Genomic DNA, 11,689 nt, shown 5'->3' on the forward strand with positions numbered 1-11,689 from the left:
TTTGCCTCCCCTGCCTCCTCAGCCCGCACATCCCTGATATAGAGATATCAAAAACAAACAAGATTCACGCATCTACCACATTTTTGGCCAGGGCAATGTACTGTGGCACTCAAGACACAGATGCTAAAATGTGCCCCTATATAGAAGTTGAGATAGATGAAGCTTGTACATCCACATCTATATTGGCTGAGGCAGTGCAGTAAGGACAGCCCCAAGGGCCCATTCACACCACACAGCATGTCTTATGGAGTGAAAAACATGCACGCTGGCTTCAACAGCCATGGGAGCCCCATCAATCACAAAGGGAGAGAGCAAATGCCCAGCAAACATTCACTGTGCATAGGCACTAAAACGAAAAACAAGAGGGCGCTCTCGGATTAAACCTGGGGAGGTGGATTGTATGACCCTAGATAGTATGCAGCCCTGAGAACCAGGAGGAGTACCTGTGGATATGAAAACCAAAACGAAAAACAAGAGGGCGCAAGACTAGGTCGGCTGGCTGACTGGACTGAAAGGGAGAGCAGGAAAGTGGATGGGGGGCAGGTGACGGAACGAGGATTTGGTCCGTCTTCCTGACACTGCAATGAGAGATTAGAGCAGTGTACAGGAGTGGAGTCTAGCTGTGCTGCTGTGGCCGCAGCTGTGGATGGGGCGGCTCAGTCTATGTGTAGACCTATGCTTAGCGGTGTGTGCTCGAGCCGTAATGACAGCAGTAGAAGGGAGCCGGCGGGGAAGTCAGCAGGGTGACAAATGGTCAGGTCAGTGACAGTCGTGGGTGAAGATCAGGAGCGATGCGCTTCGAGGAATGACACCTCTTTCTCAAGCTCAAAACGGTTCCCTTTTGAGCTTGAGAAAGAGGTGTCAAGTTGTAAGACATTTCTGTTGCGGCATTGTTTTTTTGTGGTCCTCCCTGAGGGGGACATTTTAAACCTGTTTTATTATTATTGGTGTGCTTGGGCCTTTCTAGCCAAGCACTAGTTATATAATTAAAGTTATGGTATTTAATTCAAAGGTTTGTTTGGTTTTAAATGTCGCTTTCATTTCCATGTGTGTATGTACACGTACCACAAACGTTACATTCGTACAGTGTATGCACAACTTTTACATGCAGGGTCTTGCTGCCAGCAAGACCCTGCGTTCATTCATACACCCATCTGAATGAGCACTAATAAGGAGAGATTTGTACTTGAACAAGGTACACCACGGTCAAACCTTTACTCCTGTCAGACCATGACACAATATGTACTTTGTTTCCATCTCTTTATCAATCAGTTGTATTAGTTTAAAGAGCAATAAGGTGATAATTGGCTGACTTTGATCTCTGACTTGTGAGGGCTGATGAGATATCTCTATGATGTCTTATCAGGTTCTGACTTGTGATCAATAGTGCAGACATTCCTTTATCGGCAGTTCTTCATATCCAGACCGGCAGTGTTGATTAGCTTATCAAGGGCTCATTATGCAAAGGTTGTCACTGTAACATAAGCTCAGGCATGATATTGTTATGATGAATGATGTCACCTATCCAGCCTGCAGAAGCGGTGCTGAAGAGGAAACGTGATCACTACCTACTAGGTAATCAATGGTGACTGCAAATCCGGTAACAGCTCAGATCCTTGACAAGGACACGTGGTGAACATTTCAAGTGTATTTCCACTTTTGGCATAACACCTACTTTATCTTTGTTTTTATATTCCCATTCACATAGCAGAACTAAAAAAAATTAAAACAAAAACAAAAATTGCTGCTTGATTTATAAGTGCTTTTTAAAAAAAAAGTGCTTTTTACTTATGCAAAAATCCTCCCAAGTTTCCCCCTTATGTAATAATAATAATAGGAGAGAGAAACACACTCATCCCCATAGTTAGAGCCGACCTGTCACACTGCAGCTGTCATACGTCGGCTCAATTGGTCGAGAACTGAGTGATCACATACCACTGATCGCTCAGTTCCCGATCTTCTCCCTGCAGAGAGCAGTGACTGTCAGTCACCACTCCCTGCAGGGATTCTCCCTCCTCTCTCTCTGTTCCTCTAGCGCTGACTGGAGGGACAAACAGGGGAGGGGGCGGGGACAGCTGGCTCTACAGAGGTTCTACAGAGGCAGAGCCAGCTGTCAATCAGGCAGCGGCGTGGATTGCAACATTATTGTCGGAATCTGACCCGGCTGCAGCGGGGCTCTGCATTGTCAGCATATAGCCGGCAAAAGCTCGCTATATGCTGAGTTTTGGGTCACAGGAGGATATTAGTAAATGTCCCTCTGTGACCCTAAAGAGAACTATGGCCAAAAAAGCTTTGGCCATATTTCTCTTTTAAAGAGGGGGCTGGTGTAATGTTTACCATAATAAACCCCGTCTGTACTGTGCCGGCAGATTTCATTATCCGTTGTACACTAGATCTGAACAATGCCGTCCCAAAGGGTTAAAGACTCTGAAGCATTGTAGCTCATTGAGAGGAAGCTCAGTCTGTCCCTATGTTTGTTCCTCTACTTTCACTTTCAAACTGCTCAGAGTAGCCTAGAATCTGCACAAAGACCTTTACCAAAGAAACATCTAAAAGGTAAACAATCTTTTTAGGTGTGATTTGTGAATGGGAACACAAAATAAACATATAGAGGGGTTTTCTTAAATTTACCTGCAAAAGTGGAAATACACTTTAAGGTTGAGGAAGGGAGATTATAGTTGTAGTAAAGGCTCAACACTTTTTTTTAAATAATCCATCTCAAACAAATATACATTGCCCAGAACATATGGGCCAGTGTACACAATAGAACCAAAAATAACCCCTCCGCCCAGTAGAGTTCAAACTGCCTTTACCTCTCAGTCCCCAGAGATCCTTCTTACTTCAGCATCACCCCTTACATCAGAGTCTCCAGAGTTGTCCCCTGCACCAGAGTCCCCAGAGCTCCCCCTTATATCAATGTCCCCTCTTACATCAGAGTCCCCAGAGTTCCCCCTTACATCAGTGTCCCCTCTTACAGCAGAGTCCCCAGAGTTATCCCCTCCACCAGAGTCCCCAGAGTTCCCCCTTACATCAGTGTCCCCTCTTACATCAGAGTCCCCAGAGTTCCCCCTTACATCAGAGTCCCCCCTTACATCAGAGTCACCTTAGTTCCCCCTTACATCAGAGTCCACAGAGTTCCCCCTTACATCAGAGTCACCTTAGTTCCCCCTTACATCAGAGTCACCTTAGTTCCCCCTTACATCAGAGTCACTTAATTTTTTTACTCTTTTATTGGGCTATTGTAGACTAAACTAAAACGTAACCAGTGCCGGTCACAGTTAAACTGTGAGCACCCCTGCAAGTGGGGTACCTGTCTTTACCATCAGTGCCAGACAGGCATTAGACTGTTATAACTTCAACCTGAGGGCATAGCCCATTAAAGTAACATTCTTTAGCTGGCAAGGTCAGACCGCCACACGCAGGTCAGTGCAGGACTGACGAGCGCCCCACCGCAGCCAGCACCTGTTCAATACCAGATTGTAGGCCAAGATTAAAGATGTCGAGGCCAATATTATTTAAGTGTACGCTATCAGGTCTTAGGAGATCATTGTTATCACCTTCTAAATCCTTATGCCTTATAACATTACCACCAATTCTGCTTACAAATTTTGAGACCTGCGAGTTGATTTTTCGTCTGAAGCGCTCAAGGCAGACTCCTGGAATGTGACAGGCCCAACTTAACCTAGGGACAATTTCCGACCACACCACAGATACATTTGTGAAAACTGCACAACAATGAGCAATGTCTTGTTTTATGGCTTTTATCAAATCTACTGATCGTGACAGGCCAACATCATTACCGCCGGCATGGAGAACTAAGATTATAGGACCCGAAACAAATTTTCTTAGGCGGAGGCATTCTGGTAATACCTGGGACCAACGCATGCTTCGGCAACCACGCCAACGAATTATGGTTCATCAAAGTCGAAAACCAAGGTTCTTGCCGCAGTTCCTGACTTCAGCGCGACGAGAGGCCCAAAAAATGAAAGAGTCACCGATGATCCAAATCAATGCTGGATGGGTACATGAAATTAAAACAAAAAGGTGAGGGCGCATATAAAAGGAGTAACAAGAAGATTCCCACCTACCCAAGCGCTGGATTTCCTGGTCAGAAAAGCCCATACCATACGCTGCAGTTGCTGCACCAATGTGGAAGGAGTGGGTAGAGAACTCTGAGGGTGGAAAACCCAGCTTGGTTAAGCAGAGGCGAAAACTGTTGTAATGGGGCGGATGGACACAGACCTAGCTGCCAAAGAAACTGGGCATAATGGGCCCCCATACGCATTCAAAAGTATAGTCTTCCCTTTTCCCGATTTTTCAGTCCTTGATGAGCGCAGTAAGATGGAGATCGAGGATTGCGATATGTGGACATCATGAGCTAGGATACCGCTGGTGGTATGTTTGGTTTTGGTGACGTGTTTGCTCATTCGGAATGCGCCAAAAAAAGCCCAAGAAAAGGCAAGTTGGAACAACAAAGTCTCGTAATCGGAAAAACAGACAGAAGGTAGTAAGGAAAGCAAACCTATAAGTATGTCTAAAGAGATGGGTCGACGCGAATCCGGGTTAAGGGTCAATCGTTTCCATCCTTTTAAAATACGGCGAGTCAAAAAGTCTTTGGTTACATCCTCCCATCCAAGAAGGTTAAACCAAAAGGAAAGTGCTGATAAAGCAGGTATTAACCGTGGACCCCGAGACACCTTTGTCCTTCAGAAAAATTAGGTATGAAAACAGAGTTATTCGTCTGTTGTTGGCGAATTGAAGGGTGGACTCACCTTGCACTGAAGAAACCCATTCATCCCATACCCTGCGGTAGGCTAACCAAGTGTGGTGTGAGAGGGATGCCTGGAAAGGATCTAATAAGCGTCGGTAACGAGGTTCCATAAGTATGCGGGGCAGGGGCGGCCTTCGAGGGCAGCTGACGGAGCCAAAAAAACGGAAGCGATCAAGCTGACAACAAGAGAGCGAATCAGCAATATTGTTAACGACACCGGGAACATGTTTTGCCTTAAACCATATGTTGAACTTCAAACATTTGAGGACCAGAAAACTTAAAAGTGACACAACGGGTGGTGACATAGCAGACAAACGATTTATTACTTGTATCACGCTCATGTTATCAGTCCAAAAGACTACGCGTCTGTTTTGCAAATCTGTACCCCAGAGTTCAATAGCCACTATAATTGGGAACAGTTCCAGCAAAGTTACATTGCGAAGAAGGTCCTTGTGAGCCCATGAGGCCAGCCAAGGTTCTGCAGACCATTCGCCTTGATAATAGGCACCAAAACCCCAGGATCCTGACGCATCGGTGTAGAATTCGAGGTCAGAGTTTGGAACCTCTTGTGATTGCCAACATGAGTGGCCGTTATAGGATCGTAAGAAAGATAACCAAACTTCCAAATCCTCACGCATAGGGCGTGTGATTCTAACATAATGGTGAGGAGCTGAGATGCCTTTTGTCGCCCAAGACAAGCATCTGCAGAACGCCCTGCCCATAGGTATAATCCTACAAGCAAAAACTAAGTGACCCAATAGGGACTGTAATTGTTTTAAAAGCTTGTTCATTTTGTCACTGGGCAAGCGAATTTCCATATGGACAGTATCAATTTAGATTCCTACAAATGACAAAACATGGACAGGGCCCTCCGGTTTGTCATGAGACAAGGGAACTCTAAACTGGGAGAAGGTATCATGGAAGACTTGAAGTAGATGCGAACATTGTTCATTTCCAGTAGGACCGATGAACAAGAAGTCATCCAGATAGTGTAAAAACGAGCAGCACCCAGCGGCCTTGCCTACTACCAATTCAAGGAAGGTACTGAACATCTCAAAATAATAACAGGAGATAGAGCATCCCATAGGGAGGCACATATCAACAAAATAACTGCCTTGGAAGAAACAACCTAGGAGGTGGAAGCAGTCTGGATGAACAGGTAGTAGGCGAAAAGCTGCTTCTATGTCAGCCTTTGCTAGCAGCGCAGAGGCATCCGCATTCCTAACTAAGGACAGGGCTTTATCAAAAGAACCAGTGGACCAGTGTATCTTCTTTATCAATGCCATCGTTAACCGATGCATCTGAAGGGAAGAATAAGTGATGTATGAAGCGGAACTTACCAGATTCTTTCTTAGGGACGATACCCAAAGGCTACACTATTATGATATGGTGGGAAATCGAATGGACCTGCCATGCGACCAAGAAGCACTTCTTTTTCCAGTTTTTTAGCAATCACCTCTTCCATTTGAACAACTGATTTCAAGTTGTCCGACATGGTAGGTTGGTAGGTTCATCCGAAGGTTTAAAGGGTATCAAGAAGCCAATGCCTAATCCATCCTTGGGGATTAGAGCTTCTCTATTGAGAGGATACTGATTTAACCATGAAACTATCTTTTGGATGTTCAGTGGAGATCTGTGCCTTAGAAAAGTCAGATTTGTTTCTTTGTCTATGTGATTGCTTGTTTTTCCGAAAGCAGCGAACTGCTGGATGTGCTCCCTACCACAGGCATTGTACCACTTACAGTGACTTTCGTTGAACATCCAGGAGACGCCTTTCTTAGCAACTGCCGACGTTCCGGCGAGAGCGCCGGCAGTGGTCTGGAAGGGAGAGGAAGTCGGTCGATGCGGGCACATAAGGAGTAACCATAGGCTACCATCCTGGCAATCAAAATGGAGATCGCTACGCAAGGCCATTTTTTGTCTGAATTGTGTGTCATAATTGAACCTCCATATACTTTCTAGGCTCCCCAAATTAAATTGTGGTAGCAAAATAACGATGGGCTTAAATTAGGAAATTTTTCACATAGAACTCCGGCATAAGTGCAGAAGCCTTGTAGCCAGTTCCCAAATGTACGAGGGAGCTGTTTAGATTTTTCTTGCAGGGCATTAATATCAAAACGCTTGGGCTTGTCAATTGTTTCTCTATCAGGAGGACCGAGTGTGAGTAAGTCAATGAATTTGCGTTTCCATATTTTATCCTTGGTGTCATTGGATAAATTCGTCTCAACAGGTGAGACAGCCCATAAGGGGCCTGTTGACAAACTGGTCTGTCCTTACAGGAAGTGTATCAGCAGATTTACCCCAAATAAGATTACGATCATACTCACTGATAGGAAGAAGTGGGCATAAATCGTGATGATGACGAACTGTGTCTGAGTTGAGATCCGGACGACTTGCAGCATGGTGGGATGGCTGGTGATTGAAGTCAGACGAAACTGGCAAATGCTCAGGGCATCCAATGGACGTAGTCAACTGCTGGTCAGATGATGGGACCGGTATTGTAGCGGGCGTCAGCTTACATGGCGATATATGTTGTGAGCGTGTTTGAATGTGATGATCCTTCTGGTTAGCAACACAAGAGCCATTAGCAGGGAGATGGTTATGCTGACGGCAGTTGCAGCAGGGGTTAATAACAGGAGCCTCCTGCTGGGAAACAGCAGAGGTATCCCTGTGTGCCTCTGAAGTTGTTTCAGGATGAAGAGCAGATGAGAGATAAGCAGAGGGCAGCAGTGTGTTACCAGCTCCTACAGTAGCCGTAGGAGCACAGCTCCTAGCAGCATGAGAGGCTGTGTTGTGCATAGTGACATTTGAATTTCCCGCCCTGTCAGGCGGCAGGAGCCGCTGAGGACGGGCGTAAGCTGAGACAGACGAGGGCACAGCAGGGAGGGGGGGCCTGAGATGGAGCAGATGGAGGCTGTAAATTAGAAGAATCTCTTGTCACAGCAGTAACGGTGAGCTGATCAAAGGATGGGGTATGGGAGACAGCAGTAGGAGTCACACATGGACCAGGGAAGATAAAGCTGTGTAAGGCTGCAGGCGCGGCCACTGTGCTGGAGGCACTTGGACGCAGAGGGGGAGAGAATGCTGCATGTGTCCAAGAGGGCTTCTTGATCTTGGAGGGCAAGGTGAAAGGGCGGGTGGAACAGGACTGCTATCACCGCGGCTGGTATTGTAAATACGATTAAAGGATCGTAAGGGCGGGATGGGTGAGAGCACCACGGGCACCAGCGGCTCTATTAGATGTTGTGTGCCTTCTGGAATGCCTTACTGGACTAGGGCTCAGCCTTGTTGGGGGTTGAGCACGCCTTCTGGCGCTGGGTGATGCAGGTCCATGCGAAGGCATCTCAGCAGGGGTATCGGTGGAAGCAAAAAGAGGGGGTTCAGAAGGGACAGTAGCCAGTCTGCCTGACCTTTTTCAAGGAGCTCCCTGACCTTAGAGATGAGGAATTCCGTATCCATGGTGTTTGGAAAGTAACGCAGGGGAGGGCGTCCAACTTCTTCTGGTGTTGAAGTCTTCTACACACTTTACATGCACATAGAGGTTAACGCCTACTTATTAGGCCATGCTTGCATCAGTCAAGGCTTCCCTTCTACTATCAATTCAATGTGCCCTCATTATCAGTCTTGTTATTTTTGGCTGAAGTCCTGCACTTCGTATCTCATGCCTCTGGCCAGCTTGTGTTCTTGGAAGAGGTCATTGTGGACTCCTTTTTTTAGAGCCGCCTCTTGATAAGATTATACACTCATTAACGATGGCAGATAACTAATTTGATAAGAGCCGTGCAGCAGATCTGCTATTAGTGATTAGTTCCACGTGGCACAGCTAGGAAGACTGAAGGTTGAAGCCGCTCCGGCTGCTCTGATCTTCTGTTGTTTTCTTCTTCAGGAGAAGATTTAATAAATAATTCATAGTTGCATCTCCAGCACGCAGCAAGTCTCCTGAGTTCATTGTCTGCCGTCCTGACGCAGAATCTCTCGCATCCAACATGTCTGTTTACACGGTATGCGGATGTCCAATGTTGTTGCACAGCGAGGACTCACAGACAAGCAATTGCACACAATGCACTCAACTAAAGCACTGGAGACAATTGTTTGCACACAGCTAGGGATGAGTGATCTAATGCACACAATGCCCAAAGTACACAGAATTCTAGACATGCAACTGCACACAGTACACCTTATAATAGACATGCAACTGCACACACAGTACACCTTATAATAGACATGCAACTGCACGCAGTACACCTTATTATAGACATGCAACTGCACACAGTACACCTTACAATAGACATGCAACTGCACGCAGTACACCTTACAATAGACATGCAACTGCACGCAGTGTACTTTATTATAGACATGCAACCGCACGCAGTACTCCTTAGGCAACTGCACGCAGTGCACCTTATAACAGACATGCAACTGCACGCAGTACACCTTACAATAGACATGCAACTGCACGCAGTACACCTTATAACAGACAGGCAACTGCACGCAGTACACCTTATTATAGACATGCAACTGCACGCAGTACACCTTCTTATGGACATGCAACTGCACGCAGTACACCTTATAATAGACATGCAACTGCATGCAGTACACCTTATTATAGACAGGCAACTGCACGCAGTACACCATATTACAGACATGCAACTGCACACAGTACACCTTACAATAGACATGCAACTGCACGCAGTACACCTTATAATAGACATGCAACTGCACGCAGTGCACCTTATAATAGACATGCAACTGCACACACAGTACACCTCATTATAGACATGCAACTGCACACAGTACACCTTATTATAGACATGCAACTGCACGCAGTACACCTTATAATAGACATGCAACTGCACGCAGTACACCTTATAATAGACATGCAACTGCACGCAGTACACCTTATAATAGACATGCAACTGCACGCAGTACACCTTATAATAGACATGCAACTGCACGCAGTACACCTTATAATAGACATGCAACTGCACGCAGTACACCTTATAATAGACATGCAACTGCACGCAGTACACCTTATAATAGACATGCAACTGCACGCAGTACACCTTATAATAGACATACAACTGCACGCAGTCTAAACAGACCCCTGATATTTCCCTTTTAAAATAGAAAAAGAGATTGAGGACACAAAGTCCTCAGAGACACAGAGTCCTCAGAGACACAGAGTCCTCAGTCTCCTTTTCTGCAGTCCCTGTTATCAATGGACAGGAATCCTCTATACTGAGTGTTCCTGTTCATTCATAACATGAGGACAGAGTGTGTTTACTATAACTACAATCGTGAATGTACAGGAGGAGATGTAGATCACTTCCCATTCATTCATAATTGAGGATATACTACACATACTCTGTCCTCAATTATGTACAAACACTCAGCGATCACTGATCAGTGACTGCTTGTACCCGCTCTCGTTCATGACAAGCTGTCACAGAAGAGCTCAGCCTCCTGTGACAGCGTGGGCTGTCTCCGCCCCCACACCGCTCTATAGGAGGCTGAGCGGTGTGGGAGAGACGCCGGCCGTTCAGAGCGCTTTCGTCCCGCAGCTCTCGGCCGCCTGTCACACTTTCTCTCTTCCCCGCTGGGACACAGAGCAGCGCCCAGCAGGGAGGAGAGAAGCACAAATGCGCCGATGTATCGGCAGAAAAATTGCACTTTCGGCATTTAGCCAAAAGTGCCATTTTCGGCCGATATGTTTCGGCTGCCGATATATCGGTGCATTGTAGGGCCCTCAATCACAGTTAACACTAAACTGATGAGCTGTAAAAGCTTTTAAAACTTCAATTTTTGGTATTTGGTGTTGTCCTTTTTTGCGATTTCACGAGCGCACACATTTTTAAGGCTTGACATGTTTGGTGTCTATTTACCCGACATGACGTCATCTTTTATATTTGACTAAAATTGGGTATTATATTGTTTCTGGGCACTAAATTTCATTTTAGTGTATCTTATCCTAAAAATACTGGTTTGATAAACATTTGTGCAAATATCGTGCAGCATACAAAATTGCAACAAGCATTTTTTTTTATTCCACAGAGCCTCTGCTTTGAGAAAATATGTCATTGTTTGGGGGGTTTTAGGCTGTTTTCTAGTCAAACAAATCATGATTTTATCATGTGTGCAATAACTAAGAAATTGCTCAGGACGACAGGTGGTTAAGGGGCTGATTTGTAGCGCCATCTAGTGGCACGAGTGATACTAGATGACGCTGAGGACATTTATAAATCAGCCCCTTACTGACATCTAGTGGGGGAAAAGCAGATTGCAACACACATTTGCCTTTGCTACCTGCAGCAACCAGTCCACAATTTTTAATATTGGTATTTATAAATAACACTGACATTTTACACAGCTCACATTCACATCAGTCTCTGCCCTCAAGGAGCTTACAATCTAAGATCCCTATGTCACATGCATACATACAAGGGACAATTTAGACAGAAGCCAATTAACCTTCCCCATGTATTTGGTGTATGGGAGGTAACCAGAGTACCCGGAGGAAACCCATGCAAGCACAGGGAGAACATGCAAACTCCTTGCAGATAGTGTCCTGACCGTGACTTGAATCGGAGACCCCCAGTGCTGCAAGGTAGAAGCGATAACCACTAAGCTACTGTGGGTTTTTTTTTCTAGCATGAAGTTTGCCTGAGCTCTTCGCTACCTATGATGCTCTTGCCCTCTGTTTGGCTTCCCACCAAGCTCGCTGACTTCACCGGTTGCCAGGGACGCGAGAAGGATGCTCTGGCTGGTGTCTTGCAGAACTCCCGGCAATCAGTGAAGTGGGCGGGAAGCCAGACAGAGAGCCGCTCACAGCTTGGCTCTACTCAGCCATTTCCACCCTTCCCACTGCATCTGCTGTAAAGAAACGACCCCCCCCGCACAAACGCACAACTGCATCACACG

This window comes from Nanorana parkeri, unplaced genomic scaffold (assembly GCF_000935625.1).
Source record: "Nanorana parkeri isolate BGI_ZX_2015 unplaced genomic scaffold, ASM93562v1 scaffold1188, whole genome shotgun sequence".
NCBI lineage: Eukaryota > Metazoa > Chordata > Amphibia > Anura > Dicroglossidae > Nanorana > Nanorana parkeri.